The sequence below is a fragment of the Rattus norvegicus genome, chromosome 4 (genome assembly GCF_021556685.1).
Source record: "Rattus norvegicus strain SHRSP/BbbUtx chromosome 4, alternate assembly SHRSP_T2T, whole genome shotgun sequence".
Taxonomy (NCBI): Eukaryota; Metazoa; Chordata; class Mammalia; order Rodentia; family Muridae; genus Rattus; species Rattus norvegicus.
In genome coordinates, this window is record NC_141537.1 from 119,549,131 (window position 1) to 119,556,309 (window position 7,179).

The window sequence follows — 7,179 nt, forward strand, 5'->3', positions numbered from 1 at the left end:
GCAAATGCCTGTCACACATTGTCACACATTGCCACCATGCTAGGGTATGCTTTTGGTTGGCACAGCTAACCCGAGCCAGCCATGCTCCTGTAACTAACCCCTTCCCCATGTTACCCCAAATAAATCCAATAAACTCAAGGGTTTACCTAGACATGGGTGGAATAATTTATTTGGTCTTTTGGTGGAAGTGTAGATAGAGTGAATACACAGACACTGGTTCGCAGATCTTCTGGTGATGTGTTAGACATGTTACCAGGCATGTACCAAACAGGACACACAGAAACAGAGATGAGGTGGGAGAGGTGGTGCCTGATCTCACTGTAGACGGTCTTGTCTCAAGATGGAGCATCTGCATGAACAATCTGGATAGGGCCACTTGTCCTGATGTGGCATGAGATATCCTGCCTCCGCTATGGACAATAAGGAATGTGTCTGAGGCCTGGCTGTCTCTTATGGGGGAAAGTCAGACTGGACCATAGAGGAAATCCCAGTGGACTGTTCCTACTTATCTTATGAGTGGAGCAACTCCTTGATAAAAGAAGTACAGGGATCACCCCGAACAGCTGATAGAGCAGGGAATGTATTGCAGTCCCTGGGAAGGGGGCACTAATGGGACAGGTGTGCATGCCAGTCTGCCACTTGCTGGGAAAGACTGTGGTGGGAGTGACTGTCAGGGCTGTGGTGGTATAGACGCACAGTTCACTGAGCAGATGAGTCTGTGTTTACCAGAGACATAAGAAACAGATTTGTGTTGTCAGGGCCCTCTGGTCTGCTGTGTGTCGGTGGCTCTGCTGAGCCTCAGGGTAGGGAATGCTCTCTGAAACAGAAGAGGTGCTGCTGGGTCCCAGTGACCTGAACTGGCTTTCAAAGGGAGTTCAGAGAGTGCTAAAGCAACCAAGGGAGGACAAAAGAAAGGACAGAGCTTGTGTGTGGGAGAATCTGGAAGGCTTTCAAGCCCAAGGGCACCCCACCAAAGGAGCAAGAGTTGGTGATCCCCACTGCACCTGCTGTGGGGAAGAGGATATCAGTGGCCTCCCTGAAGGTGTGGTCAAGGTCACCTGCCGGGGCAACTGGCCGGCCCGTGTGGATCTTCAGTTTGCTGTTTCCTTGCTTCTATGCAGAATGTGTAGGCATTGGTGGATGCTGGTCCCGATGTGCTTGGGTTCATGGAAACCCCTGATAGCACCCGAGGCAATGGGCACAGTGGGTAGATAGTGCTACATGGGTAAAAAAGATTCGTCTTGTCCTGGAGGTACATAATCCTCTCTATCCCTGAGAGTGCACTGTCTGTATTTCTGCCTTGGGTGAAAGTACACCGAGGACGAGTTGTTAGAGCAGCCCAAGGTCGTTTCAGTAGCAAGGTGTGGTCAATGGAAAAAAACAAAGCAAAACAGTGGGTCCAGCTTAGAGTCCATCAGACCCAAGAAGCTTGTCTTTGTTAGGGTTTTATTGCTGTGAGGAGACATTATGACCAAGGAAACTCTTATAAAGGCAAACATTTAATTGGGGCTGGCTTACAGCGTCAGAGGTTTCATTATGATCATGGTGGGAAGTCTGGCAGCATGTAGGCAGACATGGTGCTGAAGGAGCCATCTTGATCTTCAGGCAGCAGAAGGGGACTGATTGCTGAAGGCAGCCAGGAGGAGGCTCTGACTCCACACTGGGCAGAGCTTGAGCACTTTTTGTTTTCAGATTAAGACGTGAGGAAATCAGACTAGGGTAAAAACTCCTTTCCTACCAGTTAACATTTACAGTGTCAGAAAAGGGCTAAGCAAGATTCTGGGGAGAACTGTGGCAAATGGTTTTGTGGTCAGCACAGGCCAGGTCAGGACAGTCCTGCTGGTATGACAGGGGTACGGCTGCAGTGAACTGACTACTTTGTGGTTGAGTGTAAAGCCAACTTCCCAGGGGAGAACCCTGGGAAGGATCCGTACTGGAAGGTGGTGAAATCCTGTGGCAGCAGAGGCCGTAGGCTTTGGAGTGGAGTCTATGGCTATTGTTCTGTTACATTGATGAACATGTTTATCACATTACTGTCTAAGCATGCACATTCACACCCAAACAATGCAGCTTCTGTCAATCACTGTCCTGAAGTGAAATTTCTTTTTTCCCTCAGTGCTACGGTGGAGACTCATAGCTGGCCAAATCGATAAGGAAAGTGTGTATTACTCTTGGTCCATGCTCTTGACATCTACATTTTCCCTGTACGTGGGAACATTGCAAAGACTTGTGTGGATGTAAGAGCTGGAGGAAGAGAGGGAATGCTGGACAATTATTTACTCCAGATCGAAACATTGCTTTGCAGGAGTGAAAGAGATAATGAGACTGAAAAAGTTTCCAAGAGTCCCCTTTCTGGGGTTACATAAGCAGCTAACGGTTGCTGTGGTTACGGGACTCTTGGATGCTGTACCTTCTTGTAGATTCTTCAGAGAACTCTAGCAGAGCAGTATTCACGGTCGTTAGCCGTGTCGGAGTGGGCTCTTGGGTGACATGACTCTCTGGGTCACACACGATGCTGTGAGTAACCCAACCCCCGCGCTGCTGTAAGCAACTCTGATGAACTCTTTGGCTGATCAAGAGAGACCAGGGGAGTCACTTGTTCATTCTCTCACTGGGGTGATATCTAGAGGCAAAGATGTTGTTGTTTCATGTCTCTCTTGAAGAGAGACCCTGGCTCTAATGGAGCTCAGAAGCTGGAGTTTTCATGATGCTACTGTGAACCCAGGACTCCCATCCCCTCAGAATGGAATGTTTTCATTGTCCTAATTACTCTTTCTATAACTGATAACAGGTTCTGTTTTAGTTAGTTTCAGTACTGAACTTGGCGTAGCCTAGAGTCATCTTCTGAAGGAGTCTCAATTGAAGGATTGCCCAAATCAGGTTGCTCTGTGGGCACATCTGTGAGGGACAGTCTTAATTTATGATTGGTGAGGAAGGTCCTGTGCCTACTGTGGACAGCACCAACCCTGGGTGCTGGGCCGGGGCTGTATAAGAAAACTAGCTGAGCATGCGCCTGAGTGAGGAGCAAGCAGAGCTGTTAGCAAGCAGCATCCTCTGGTTCCTGCTTTACTTCCTCAGCTGTGAGTGAGTCCCCCCAAAGAGGAGGCTGCATGGACTAGCAAAGCAGCCCTGCCTTGAGTTCCTGGTCTGACCTCCCACAACGACGGACTGTACCCTGAAAGTGTAACCTGAAAAAAGCCCTTTCTTCCTCTAACTTGTTTTTGGTCCAAGTATTTTACCACAGCAACAGAAAAGCACACTAGAACAGGTTCATAGCCTCCAGAGTTCATGTGTGTTCTAGGTGAGTAAAAAAACTATTCCTGGGGTTGGGGATTTAGCTCAGTGGTAGAGCGCTTGCCTAGCAAGCGGAAGGCCCTGGGTTCGGTCCCCAGCTCTGAAAAAAAGAAAAGAAAAAAAACCCCATTCCTCCGCTATTGTATATCCACTTACAAGGACAGTGACTATCTGAAGACACCCTTCTGTCATCCCCAGACTCCTCTGGAAATGCTCCTGGAATTTTTGTGTAAGGAGAGCATGTCCAATAAGAGCAGTAGAGGCTTGGCAAGGGTAATTCTTGAACTTCCCCGGCTTACAAAGCTGTATGAAGGGCCTCCATTCCAGTATGAAACTGATCTAGAGATCAATAGTCACAGACATCTGTGTAAACAGTATCCTTGTGGGTGATCGGGAGAAAGGGGGTAGACTGTTGTGTTTTAGAGAGCCACAGGGAGGTTGGCCTAAAAGTGGAAGGCGAGTCTGAAGGGAGAACTGTGGGTTCACAGAAAGATATTAAAATAGACCTCCTTAACCACAGGGTTTGTCTTACTGTGCCAAACCTGGGCTCTCCCTATGGCGTGAGCCTTAATTTCATTCAGAAAGTAGTGGCTGCACCCATAGCAACCAGTAAGAGTACGCTGCCTGACATGGTTTAACAACCCTCTCTTCTACCCTCAACAGCCAGCTTGGCACTTTCTGACACTGGAAATGCCAACTAGTAAGGACTAAGATTTCATATTTTCTAGGTGAAAGTCTTCGAGAGAGGGCACATGCTCCTAGAAAGCAAGTGTCTATGGTTTGGCACCATTCTGACTTGCCAAAATGTCAGTGACTTTTCAGTAAGTGTGTTACTGTTTTTCTCTTAACCCACTAGCTTCCAAATAATTGAGACATGCTTTAAAGGCACAACAACTGAGCAGTATTATTTTATTTTAACCCTCTACCTCCCAGCCAAAATCCCTGTGATACTTGCATATTATGTCTTTCTCTACTTCAGGTCCTTTTCCATGGGCTCTCCTGGACTCTCTCCCATGGCTAATCCCCTACTTCCTCTCTCTCCTGCCTCTCCTCTGGCTGGCAGGAAATTCAGCTCTCTTCTGTCCCCTGCTCAGCCATTGCCTGTAAAGCTATTTGTTGACTCATCAATGTTTACACAAGACTGAGACAAGAGCTTCTCTGAGTAAGGACTGCATAGCTTCCTGACGGATATCAGCATTCGAATCTTCACACAGTGTACAATCACAATAAGCCTACACTAAAGAGACACCATGAAGATATATGAGTGTAGAGGGACGCAATAACATTCGCCACCACTAGATGGCGCTGGCTTCCACTGCGCCCCACGTAGAAGGCCGAGCTAGACAAGATGGCGCTGGCCTCCGCCGCGCCAGTCGACTTCCTTTCAGGAAGTTAACTGTGTGCGCATGTGCAAGAGTGCCTTCGTGCCAGGTCTTTGCCCATTCCGGGGCGTGCCTTATGAGATCATGGGTAAGCGACCAATCAGGTGTGGATGCGCCGAGCTAGGGTGTATATAGCCGCGCCATGCGGGCGCGCAGGGGCTTTTCCTTAAGATATTATTAAAGTTTGGTCGCAGCTAGGATTCCTATGTCCACGCGTGTTTTCTTGCTGGTGAGGTCGCGCGTGGGATATATGAGCCTCTGACAACACTAGTTGGCAGGATGGCAGTTGCCTGTCAGAGCTCTCAGAGACAGCTGTGAGCCATTGAAATAACAGCACTGGGCAGCAGCTCCAGTGCTGACTGGATTAGGACAACTTAGACAGCTCTGATCAGCAGGACCTTCTGGGCTAAGGACACCCAATGTGAGACAGAGTCAGATTTGTATGAGTACAATCAGTGCTAGAGGTGAAGTGGCAGGAATGGCAAACACTCTTGAAAACATGAGCACACAGCTATGGCTTAAGTCATCCATGATGTTTGTCAGATGGCATGGCCATGCCTGAAGCACCTAAGTTCCTGGAGTCCCTGGTCATGGGACTGAAGCCATTCCAGTTTCAGTTCCCAAGAGTAGTAAATCGAAGACTCTCTATACTCTGACCCTCTTCCTGGACTCACAGAAACACGGCATACATGGCCTCCACTCTGTCATGCTGGCCCATGAGACAGGGTCTACTATACACATGCTGGTCAGACCAGGAAAGCAACCCACTGCATCCTCTCTACAGGAAGCTGATTTTGGAGGAAGTAGACCACTTTATTGCCTCTGTTCTTTACTTACCTCAAACTGACAATATTCCAAAGAACGTGACAAATACATGTTTATCATCCATTGCAACATTAGGGTTTGCTGTGGTAGCACAATGTGGTGATTTGAATTAGGTTTGGCCTCCTTAGACTCATGTGTTTGAATGCTTGGCCCACGGGGAGTATCACTCTTAGGAGGTGTGGCCTTGGTTGGAGTGGGCGTGTCACTGTGGGGGTGGGCTTTGAGGTCTCCTCCTATGGTCAGGCTCTGCCCAATATGAATGAGAATCTCTTCCTGGCTGCCTTTGGATCAAGATGTAGAATTCTCATTTCCTGCCATGACAATAATGGACTAAACCTCTGAAACTGTAAGCGAGCCCCAATTAAACTCTTTATAAGAGTTGCCTTGGCCATGGTGTCTCTTCACAGTGATAAAATCCTAAGTAACATAGTGAACTGGAGGCTGACATATGCAGTTACCAAATAATTGAGACTGGACTACTATGTTAATTTAACATGCTTTACAGGCACAACAACTGAGCAGTATTACTCACTTTTAATCTTCTATGCTAATCTAACTACCTCCCAGTCAAAATCACAGCTCATGTTTCTGAGCAGAAGGGAGTGGGTACATGAAAAGAAGAAACAGCCAGTACCTTTGCTGTCGCGCTGAAGAAGGACTTGCCTCTCTTCTGGAAGCTCATGCCTTTGTAGAGGGCCACGGCATCATGCAACAGCATGGTGGCATGAAGAACAACATCCGTGTAGCCCTGGTTCCGTGCAAACCGGAGGACAGTTCTGACCGGTGCTTTCTCTATCCCCTGTTCTCCATGTTGTGAGGACACAGAAAAGTGAAAGAGCAGAAGCTGTTTCATTAGCTTCCTCATTAATGAAGGATCCTTAACTGGCAGAGCAGCTGCCAGGCCCACCACCAGGCCCTCAGATGCGACCACCAAAGTAGAAGCCAGGCTTGCACAGGTAGCACTTGATGACGTCAGCCAGGTCAGTGTGTAAACACATGGCCACAAACTCCTTCAAGGGCTGTCTAGCAAGGAGCCACAGTAATAAGAGCAGAGAGAAGCTATATGTAATGGCCAGCAACCAGGAGTCAGACACCAGGACCAGGGCAATGGGCACCCCAAGGAAAAGCAGGATTCAGGACAGCATTAATACATGCTAGAATGTAGTGGGGATGAGCTCCTCCCTGCCCTTACAGAGTAAGTCAGGACCTGTTTGTGCTCCCTCTCCTGGTATTGGCAGGTGTGATGTAGAGCCATGGGGAGACAACTGTGCCTCAAATCTGCATCCACAAGGGACATCCGGACCTGCCAGCACACCTTCCCCAAGACCCTGAGGCCCTGCTCCAGGCTCCAGGAAGCAGCAGGATATCACTGGAGGAAAGGGTGACATCGCTAACACACACTACTCCCCTGGCTTCCCCTTTTCCATCTTCGTGACCTTGGTCACGCCACCTGACCTCTCTGAGCCTCAATGTCTTCATCTGCAGAACACATGTAAACAGAACAGTAAAACATGTGGCTTCCTGGGTAAGCGTGAGGATTTAATATGGTGGTCCCCGTTCCACGCCACCATCCTCATTCAGTTACAGGTTCTCTGAACTTTTGGTGACTTGAGACTGTGTCCTGTGGCACAGATGTTTCTTCTTTAGGGTCCATTCATTGCAGAACCCTATGTTTCCA

The 7,179-nt window shown here is 48.4% G+C and overlaps 1 pseudogene; it reads right to left on the minus strand.

Moving 5' to 3' along the window:
* Window positions 1-6,074: 6,074 nt before the first annotated feature.
* Window positions 6,075-6,866, minus strand: LOC147994938 (N-acetyltransferase 8-like; annotated as a pseudogene).
* Between the last annotated feature and the right edge of the window lie 313 nt (window positions 6,867-7,179).